Genomic DNA, 11,321 nt, shown 5'->3' with positions numbered 1-11,321 from the left:
AATAACAAAAAGAGAATAGATAGAAAGCTTACCCATATCCTGGGCTCACCTATGAAACCCCAGCAGAGTGAATCTCCAGAAGAGATCCTTCCCCACTGGTCATCAGCTCTTAAGTGGGTCTAGGAGAGGCGGAGCCAGGCTCCACCCCTTCCGGCAGCACAGATGAATTGCCTTCACCTGTGCTCCCGTGGCTGACTCGTTGCTCACCTCAGGTGATCAATCAGAGGTTCAGGCCCTGATTCAGCATTTGCCATACAGAGACACAACACTCTTCTCCCCCCATCCCACAAGTCTTCCTTCTTACTTCAAAAGATTGTGAAATGAATTCAAGCAGATATTTCTAATACTGCTAGATGCTTACCTGTTTGTTTCTTTGCTCTGTTATGTAATGTTTCAATGTTTTTTTCCCAGAAAAAATATGAAAGACTTATTTCTGTGTGGGTGCTCAGCAGGTTGAAAAACAGAAGAGGCAGAAGCATTAAATGTTCTGAGAACAAAAAAAAACCCTACTAAATAATACACACAAGGTCTAAGTCACAGAGATCAGAGATTAATGATGCATTCTTTTTTATTTTAATAATTCTGTCTCCAACTTTAATCAATTCAATGATTTAAGAAGGATGTTTTGATTCCCTCAACCCCTCCTACCCCCCCCCCTTCATGCAGAATGAAAGTTACTTGTTATCCTGTTTATGCATGTAATCTTCAGAAAGAGATGAATTGGCACAATACAGGCTGAATTCTCTATACCATATGCAAACAACAGACAAATGCATGGATACCACATTTCTGCAAACTGCAACGGATTGCATAGGCTTGAACACATAAAATTAGATTTGCCTATGAATAACATGAATAAGTGGTAGAGTAATAAAGAGCCATCTGACTGAAAACTCTAGAAATGCACCTTCTATTCTTATGTTCATTGTCAAATTAAAACATTTTTTTTTTCAGTTTAAAAAAAAAGTTTGAAAGTAGTAAAGCTAAATTTAAAAAAAAAAAAATTAAAAATTTAAATGAGATGTCCCATTTCCCCACTAAATCATATCCCTTAGTACAACATCTGAACTGTTATTTAACAGCTCCAGAGACAGCAACTCCACCACCTCGCTGGGCAGCCCATTCCAGCACCTGACCACTGTTTCAGAGAAGAAGGTCCTAATATTCAACTTGAACATCCTCTGGCACAATTTGAGGCCATTCCCTCTCATCTTATGTAGGAAAAGAGTCCAACCCCCACTTCTCCACAGTCTTCATTTAGGGAGTTGTAGAGAGCAGTAAGGTCTCCCATGCACCTCTTCTTCTCTAGACTAAACAATCCCAGTTCCTTCAGTTGTTCCTCATAAGACTTATGCTCCAGACATCTCATCAGCTTCGCTGCCCTTCCGTGGAAGCCCTCCAGGGCCTCCGTGTCCTTCTTGTAGTGAGGGTCACAAAACTGATCAAAGTACTCAAATGAAAGAACAAAGAATCTCCCCCTAGCTTCTAGCCTTTTTATTTAAGAAGAACTAGTTTTAAACTTAATGTGGCATGAAAAATAAAAGTCAAACTTTCTTCTTGTTCTCAAAAAAAAAAAAATCAGAATAGGATTATGAGAAGTATAAACCTTTCTATTTTTAGTACAATTCAAGCCTGTTCAGATTCAAGTTTTCATTTGGTTCAAAATTTTGTTCAAAAAATTTAGTCAAAATCAGTACTACAACTTCAGAGAACTGAAGAGTTCAAGCAAGCAAGCCACAGCTTCCCTGACATATTTCTTGTTTTTCAGCTCACAATTTCATATTGCTTCATATTCCTTGAATATATCATCATTCAGATATTATAAACTGTTACTGCCAGGTACATTATTGATGTAAGTTTATATAGTCACTCATATTACTTAAAACACTCTGAATCAAAACTACAGGTGGGATAAAGGCCTCTTCTTCCCCAGGTAACCGTTCTAAAATAAATGAACACCTTCTGAACTACTTTGTTTCATATTCTTTTCACAAGCACCTTGAGAAAGTTTCAGGTTCCCAATGTTATTTTTTTTCCTAAAATTAACAAGCAAATAAATACAAATGGAAAAACAATTCCAGAAAACTATGTGATATTTTCAAGACAACATGCAATTATCAGGCTGTTGAACTTTTTGCACCTGCCACAGGCTCCCACCCCAGGAAAAGTTTTGTTTTTATTTTGTATGAAGCTAAAAACATTATGCTTTGAAATATACAACACATTAGCACAACAATAATATCAGAGTAGCAAGGTCCTAAGCAGTAGCAGGGAAGAAGCTCAGGAAGCGAGAAGATGCTCAAATGCAACAGCTGTAGGCACAGAAACAAAGGAAAAAAGCTACTTCAGAATGCCTCAGGTACACAGGGACATCAAACAAGATACCCCTGCCTCCACTGCCAAGACTTAAATGAGGTCTGGGAAGGGGTGGAGCCAGGATCCACCCCTTCTGGTCACTCAGGTGCATTGCGTGCTGTCACAGAGTTATCTCTAGATCTGAGTCCATAACAGAGGCACAAGTCAAAAAGGAGACAAAAGAGAGAGGGAAAAAAAAACTATCCCACCTTTTGTGGTGTGGCATGGCTGGCCCCCCAGCCCCGGCCTGTGACTAATGAGGCAAGGCACTTGCAAGCCATGTGGTCCAGGAGGGGGAGAGGAGGATGAGTAGGATGAGTAGGGAAATAGCAGATGGATCTAAAAAAAAAAAAAAATAAAACAGCAACAATCTGAAGAGGAATGTTAATTTGCTAAATCCAACAAAATCAAACAAAGTGAGAGAGCAAAGTATCAGAATACAAGGTCTTATCAAGTAGACTGCAGGGGAAGCACGCGCTTTTCTCCACAGCGAACTGAGATAGAGCAAGTCAGTGAGAGGGAGAGTGGCTGGTATCCTGCCAGCAGCTCCACCTTTCTTCCTCTGCATGTCAAGCTCTCTGGGAGTGCCACTCCTACACCCCCCCCCCCCCTCCCCTCCGAGAACCCAAAATGCCCAGAAAAAGCAGTCCATGGAACCAGAACATTAACTCTTTAACTACCACTGTTTTACCTGATATTCTGATGTGGAATACCAACAACAAAAATCGCAACACCATCACACATGCACCCAAGCTCCCCTGGCTGGGCCCTGCCTTCCCACCAGGTGCTCAATCATGGTTCAAGCTGTGACTTAGCATTTCTGCTACAAGGCTATATGTGCAACGAAAGTCAGGTGGGCCCTGTGACTACCATTTACTTGATTTATCAGGTGCAACACTGGTTTCTTCCACTGACATATAGGTTTTCAGGGTGAACAGGAATAACATATTTATTATATACATATATTTCTGAATTGTCAGCAAATAACATTTTGAATATTCAGAGGCTTTCATACTCTTGAATAACAAGGTGCTAGGTTTAAGTATAGGTGCTTTTCAGAGTACAGATATATTGTAAGTACTTTGCTCAAGATCACAAAGGAAAGGTAGGACTGAATAGATGTTAACTCATGTTTCCCAGTTCAGTGCTTTAATCACAGAATGTCTTTCCTAAAGCGTGTCCCAAAAGTACACCTTACAATCACTGTAGGGACCAGTGCTATTAGTCAAATAAATTCAAAACTACAGACTCTGTTTGACAAACTACCTGGAGGATGTTGGCTCATCTACAAACAAATTTAACCTAGAAGTTAATGGACTCTTTTTTTGCATCCAGATAAGTGTACAGGCACTTGAAATTCATCCATGAAATAGATCTAAATCACAGAATTAGCAGGCATTGTAGAAAGCAACCAGAGAGGAAGAAACTCAAGCCCTGTGGAAAATCCTGCAAGACTCGAGGCATCCTAGACAGCAGCACTTTTAGGGCTTGAGCTCTGACCTCTCTTGGTGTGTCTCACCTCACTAGTAACATAGATTTCTCAAAGTTAAACTTGCAAACGTGACCTGCCATTCACTCCATACACAGTGTTTAAGGAGGGAAAGTCCACTGTGCATTCCTTATGAAAACACAGTGACACAGAGAGTTTCCTTACTTGCATTAGTGCAGACGTAAACACAAATAACTAAGCATTTACATGAGTTCCACAAGTTCTGTACATTATATATGCATGAATTAATGCACTAGATCCTCTTTATCACTTGCTTTTTACGTAGTTGTACAGAAGATTTCCATCTGTCCCAGGAATTCATTGTACAGGCATTGTTCAAGTTCATGCAGAAATAGTTGCTCATTTTCATACTTGGTAACAATCCAGATGATTTCATAGTATTTTTTAGTTTTCTCACATGTTGAAGAGCATCCTACCTGAAGGGAGGAGAAATAGCAACAATGTGAGTACTTTCCACTTATTTTTTTTTTCTGCTTCATGGCCTTGCATTTAAAACGAGCAAGAAGAACATTCAAGTGAGAGGCAGATGGCTAGAATATCATAACAGTATTTCCCAAGAACCATCGAACAAGCTTAGATCTAACCTGATCTAAAATAAACATGTAAGCAGAAGTATCACCTTGTAAGTAACGGTTGGAGAAGAAAGTGACATTTTAAGTATTGTTGACAAATCATGCAAATTTGCATTTAATCATATAGAACAGCACCCATTGGGACAACCAATTTTCTGTGTCAAAGTAAAACCTACAAGTTTTTCAGAAACATCTTCAGAAGTCGCAACATAGTTGGGTTGAATAGAAGTTAGTAACATTATTATTACATTAAGCTTGTTTTCTTTTAGGCAAAATGCATATATTATACTGTTTCAAGTAACATTTAAGGAAGCACTGTTAAACCACTATGGGGAAATGCATTGCTAACCTTTTCCATCTCTTCCTTGGAAAGAGAAATACATCTGTAGAGTCCCTTTCACTCAGACCAATCTCCACTGTCATTCTTTAAGATTCTCTATTCTGTATTCGGATCTCAGCTGATATTTTTTTTCTGTACCCCATCAAACTTAAACCTCTCAGATTCAAAAAAGACATCTCTTCCTGTAACACCAAAAAATGTTACACATTTATTATGTTATGCTTTTGGAGAAAGACTACATGAGAGAAATGCTATAGAAAATAGGCTCTTCTGAACAAAATAAAGATACAGCTAAATTAGATATAACGATCTTACCCTACACATTAGAAATTGAACACCAAAATATGAGTTAGTCACCCAGCAGTCTGTGAAGAGAAAGATGCTTAACTACTTTTCTTTGTTACAAACTCTGGGAGAATCTGGCATGAATCAGTCTTATTGAATCCACATACATATTTCTTTCTACTGACTAGAAAAAACATTTTGGACAGCTTGAACAGTATGATACATTTCGCTGTTAAGACTCCAGAATGCACTACAAACTGGGAAAGTTGAAATGAAAATGAAGAGTTTCTAGAGAGTGGTTCACAGTGGTCAGATATATTTCAGCTTATCAAAGGTATTTTAGTTATACCACGCTCCAGTTAAATTTACGAGGTGTGAGCTTCAGAGGTCCTCATCAGTATAATTACAGCAATTCTGGTAGAGTTTCACTCACTCTGGATGTAGAAATAGTCTATACCTCACCACAGTGCTTCACATTCGGTTGTCTATGCACCAATGACCTACGGGTACAAGAAAAAAACAAGGATTGACTTGAATGTTGTTAAAGAAATTTTTGTAAAAGTAAACTTTTGAAAATATTGATGCACTAGAAAAAAAGCATTATAAATCCATATTCTTGGACAAAAAACATATTAAATGCAGAAGTATGAAAGGTTTGTACACACCAACTATAGAATCCAGAACAGACTAATTATCAGTATAATACATATAGAAGAGACATTCACAATATATTTTAGAGGTGGGCAATCATATTGTTAGTCATTATCATTCAAGAGCAAATTATGTCTTATGAAAAGCATCCTTGAATATTTCCTTTCTTTTGATCATAGAATCACAGAATCATAGAATCACTAAGGTTGGAAAAGACCTAAAAGATCACCCAGTCCAACCGTTCACCTATTCCCAATAGCTCCTACTAAACCATGTCCCTCAACACAACATCCAGTCTTTCCTTGAACACCCCCAGGGTCGGTGATTCCACCACCTCCCTGGGCAGTCCATTCCAGTGCCTGACCACCCTTTCTGAAAAGTAATACTTCCACATGTCCAGCCTGAATCTCCTCTGCCGTAGCTTGAAACCATTCCCCCTGGTCCTATCACTAATGACACGAGAGAAGAGGCCGACCCCCAGCTCACTACAACCTCCCTTCAGGAAGTTATAGAGAGCAATAAGGTCTCCCCTGAGCCTCCTCTTCTCCAGGCTGAACATTCCCAGCTCCTTCAGCCTCTCCTCATATGGCCTGTGTTCCAGACCCCTCACCAGCTTTGTTGCCCTTCTTTGAACACGTTCCAGGGCCTCAATATCTTTCTTGCAGTGAGGGGCCCAAAACTGGACACAGTACTCCAGGTGCGGCCTCACTAGTGCTGAATATAGGGGAACAATCACCTCTCTGCTCCTGCTTGCAACACTGTTTCTGATGCAAGCCAGGATGCCATTGGCCTTCTTGGCCACCTGGGCACACTGTCGGCTCATGTTCAGCCGAGCATCAATCAATACCCCCAGGTCCATTTCCTCTACGCAGTCCTCCAGCCACACCGCCCCAAGCCTGTAGCGTCGCCTGGGGTTGTTGTGGCCGAAGTGCAGGACCCGGCATTTGGCCTTGTTGAAACTCATCCCATTGGCTCCAGCCCAGCTCTCCAGCCTGTCCAGATCCCTCTGTAGGGCCTCGCTACCCCCAGGCAGATCCACACTTCCAGCCAATTTGGTGTCATCTGCGAATTTACTGAGGGTGCACTCGATGCCCTCATCGAGGTCATCAATAAAGATATTGAAGAGGACAGGCCCCAGCACCGACCCCTGCGGAACACCACTCACGACCGGTCGCCAGCTGGATTTAACTCCATTCACCACCACTCTCTGTGCCCGGCCCTCCAGCCAGCTCCTTACCCAGCCAAGAGTGTACCCATCCAAGCCTCTGGCTGCCAGCTTCTGCAGGAGAATGCTGTGGGAGACAGTGTCAAAGGCTTTGCTGAAGTCTAGGTAGACCACATCAACAGCCTTTCCTTCATCCACCAGATGGGTCACTAGATCATAGAAGGAGATCAGGTTGGTCAAACAGGACCTGCCCTTCATGAACCCATGCTGGCTAGGCCTGATCCCCCGGTCACCCTGCACATGCCGCATGATCTCCCTCAAGACGATCTGCTCCATAACCTTCCCTGGCACCGAGGTCAGGCTGACAGGCCTGTAGTTCCCCAATCTATGATCTATGATCAATGATCTAAGTAGTCTAATGAGTACAAGAAGTGAATTAGAAAAACTGAAGATATAAAATCATTAATTTCTCAATACAGATGAATCATTTGCATAAATTTTATTTGGCATCACATGGACAGCTCTGGATTGATACTGGTCTCTAGAGAACAAATAGCTAGAGATATTGCTTTCAGTATGAGAAATTTGTCTGCTTAATCATCTTGCATTGATGAAAGAAGGCTTGAGAGTAGGCTGATAAAACATTCAGGATGCTGCAAAGCTGTGCATTTCAGGGTTGAAAGGTTTACGAACATAAAAATCCTTGCATTGCTCATCATCCTTCATTAGCAAGATAGTAAAATCCATAGCAATTTAAAGCAAAGTCTATAACTTTACACAAACTCTCCCTTGTGGATTAGTGAAAATGCAACACTAAGTAGGTAAATATTCAGTTACAAGCTTCTTCCATATCTGAATCAAAATCCAGTACATTTCACTCAAGATTCAGCGTTCATTCAAAACCTAAATGAACAAAGTGCCTTCAAGAATGCACACATTTCTATAGAGATGTTAAGACTTCTGTCACAAGACTGAACACTGTTTTCAGCCCTTTAGTTTTTCATGAATATAAGTATAGAAAATTGTCTCTATTGTTTATATTACCCTTCTGAAATAGTCCAAAAATACGTTAAACTAAATTACAGTTCCAGATACTGTGAATAATCAACGAATTCATAATCCAAAGATACAGAAGGTGACAAGCCTGTGGGAAGGCAGGCTTTTATCCCCAGCTGCAGCAACTGATCACGATAATTCCACAGCTGCACTAAAGGGACTGATCCTCCCCGCTCACCTGAGACCACCTGAAACCACCATTGACTTGTTATACAAAAAGGTACACCCTAATGGAGACCTCTCTTCTGCCTGCACATAACCAAGTCCTTTCAACATTTCAGTCTTCAAAATATCTGAGCCAAGTCTCAATGAGAGCACACCAACAGGACTTGATTTATGCACTGAAATCATAGAATCATAGAATGGCCTGGGTTGAAAAGGACCTCAAAGATCATCTATTTTCAACTCCCCTGCCATGGGCAAGGTCACAAATCACTAGGCCAGGCTGCCCAGAGCCACATCCAGCCTTGTCTGCCTTGTCTTGAATGCCTCCAGGGCATCCACAACCTCCCTGGGCAACCTGTTCCAGCATGTCACCACCTTCTGTGTGAAAACCTTCCTACTGATATCCAACCAAACCTCCCCTGTCTCTGTTTAAATCCATTCCCCCTTGTTCTATCACAATTCACCCTCGCAAACATTCCAAATATACACATACCCAGTGAACTTTACTGTCATTTGTTCTGACTTTGGAGGGTTAAACATCCGTTAATAACTGCAATTGTTGCAATTATCCTTATTTTTACTTTCACATTTCACTATTTATTTTTGACTCATCAATATTTTACCCCTCCTGCTATTCTTGAATGAAGAAAAATACCTTATTAGCACATTTTCTCCCTACAGTATTTCATAGTTATCATATGCTGCTATTGTTTGGACAGACTGCAGCACAGGGAAATGTAAGATCTGAAATCAGTTCTTCACTCTGCCATAGACATACTACACAAAGTCTGTCAAGTCTAAGCTTTGTTTTGTCTTCATTTAGTCTCATTCTGAAGGGAAATGTCTTACTATTATATCCCTGAAAAACGCTGATTGAATTACTCATGACATTTTCATGGTCCACTTACTTTATACCCACTCCTCTCCCATAGATTCATTGTTTTCCTATCTCATTTCTCTGCTAGTTTTTCCTTTTCTCTTCATCTTTGCTGTTATTTCTTCTCTTGAAGAGATAGTCCATTTATATTTTCATGGATTCTCCCCTCTGGTGTAACAAGATTACACTTTTCATTCATAAGTACCAATGCCTGAAAAGACTACATATCTGAAGGTCAGCTTCACTGCAGAAATAATAACCTAACTGAAGTTCTGTCGTCTTCTTCCAATAATAACTCCTAGGTTTGTAGTTATTAGCTCATGCACAATTTGACTAAACAAAGCTCTTAATTCCTTCCCTTCCTTTTAAGGGTCTTTTAAGAGTCTTTTAATGATCTCTACTAGTTTCTTCTCTCTAAGTATTTATGCTAGATGTTAATACTCCAGTTAAACAATTCCTGTGTGTCCAAATTCCTTGTTTATTTATCAAGTTATCCAATAAGTATATTTTTTTATTTCTTCCTTACTTCTTTTTATGCTTACAAAGAATTTGCTGTAATATTTCATCATTATATTTGCCTCTTTAAGATACTCTTGTCATATTAACAAAGTACCCACCCATGCTCAGGAGTAAATTTGTGTGTGCATGGAAAGACATATGCCCAGATATAGATATATAGATGTGTGTGCAGAAATGAGAATAAATACATTTCTGTGTGTGTGTAACTGCATGTGTATAGGTATGTATGCACACACATGCATAAATTTGAATGTGGCCACATGTATGCAAATATGTGCACGCATAAGCATGTGTGCACATGTGTAAATACATATATATGTGCTAGGTGAGTGTATAAAAATGTATACCTGATTTCTTTTTTAATGTAGTTTTAGTAACCTTCACTATATCTGTGAACATTTCTAACAGATACATTTGAAGCCAGACTTTAAAAACCACACATCTCTAAGTGCAGTTGCAAATTGCAACATGCAGTGCTATCCCTTTAACAAAATCAATTCAGACACCCTTCTTTTGCAGGACATCAGAAATGGAAAGTAACATTTTGCATAAAATGGTGGATGGCTTTTGTAGATGATTCATTTAAAAGTCTGAAAATAAAGTATTTTTTACTTCTGTCTGAAATATTGTCAGAATATTTTGAACCCACACATACACTAAATGCATAAAGCTTGGAGTTTCAAACTTACTGCACTGAATAAAATAATTACTGAATAATCTCCAGAATTTGAACATGACTGATTAAATTTTAAGTAAATAATAATGCAACACAATTGGCTTTTCTAGACATTGATAGTATTTCTTACATTAACATCTAAATGGTAATGTCCCATTCCAACCTCTTGAATAAATAAGCACTTCCAAATCAGAAATTGCTATTCATTGGAAAATTGAAGTATTTTACTATTCTTTTGCATCATACTGAAAATTACATTTAATTTGAGACAGTTCAAAGATATTTTTCAAAATCAGTGTTTTACTTTTTTAGGAAAAGACTGTAATAACAATCTGTAAGATGCCTTTTTTTAGCCAAAAAAAATAGATATTAAAAAAAAAAAAACACTAGAAATACAGAACCACAGGGGTTGGAAGGGACCTCAAGAAATCACAGAGTCTAACCCCTTGCTAATGCAGGTACCCTCCAATATGTCACACAGGTAGGCAAATTTTGTTGAAATTTTTCACAAATGAAACATCATTTTTGTGCTATGCAATATTTCTACAGAATCAGGAAGAACAGCTTTATATGCCAAAGAAGAGTAACAATTGAAAACATGGGTTTTTTGTTTGTTCACAGAAATAAACAGATAACGTATGTTCTGTTTGCAACTTAGATTAGTTATTTTCAGTTGTGAGAATAACAAACAAACCAAAATCATAAAGACCATCCAATTTTCAGATTTCCTAATATCAATTCAACCTTCCCTGGAGAAAGTTCTGCAGTTGAATTTCATCAGCCTCTCTCTTAATTTTCCAGAAATGTCTCCCACAGAAACCAGCTCACACTCCTTCACATGAGCATCTGGAAACAAATAACAACAACAATCAATAGATAACAGTAGTTCTTTTTTAAAGGTTTCTTACAAAATTCAGAGCTCAGTTTCATCTCTGATATGTTCAGGGGTCAAATTTTTCAATTATTCAGGCTTGGCTTAATGCCTTCTAATAAAATACTTCAGCATTCCAACATTTTTTATTCTATATCCAACATGTTTTATCTCACTTGAACTTCCTAAACTTTATACAGTACTAAGCTGAAATTCTAAGTACAGGATTTCATAAAAGCTCTAAAATTTTCTGGGACAATCAGAGGAGACATTTTATTC

At 38.9% G+C, this 11,321-nt stretch overlaps 1 long non-coding RNA gene across 1 annotated transcript; it reads right to left on the bottom strand.

Moving 5' to 3' along the window:
- Positions 1-2,256: 2,256 nt before the first annotated feature.
- On the bottom strand, positions 2,257-3,118 carry LOC122178563. Its single transcript, XR_006178379.1, has 3 exons — positions 3,047-3,118; positions 2,565-2,694; positions 2,257-2,312 (listed from the first exon to the last, which is right to left on the bottom strand). It is a non-coding gene; the product is annotated as an uncharacterized LOC122178563 (long non-coding RNA).
- Positions 3,119-11,321: the final 8,203 nt, after the last annotated feature.

Source organism: Lagopus leucura, unplaced genomic scaffold (assembly GCF_019238085.1).
Source record: "Lagopus leucura isolate 7727_CA_CO unplaced genomic scaffold, USGS_WTPT01 Super-Scaffold_100002, whole genome shotgun sequence".
NCBI classification, from domain to species: Eukaryota; Metazoa; Chordata; class Aves; order Galliformes; family Phasianidae; genus Lagopus; species Lagopus leucura.
Note: the sequence above shows the minus strand (reverse complement) of the source record. Positions and strands in the feature narration are given on the sequence as shown.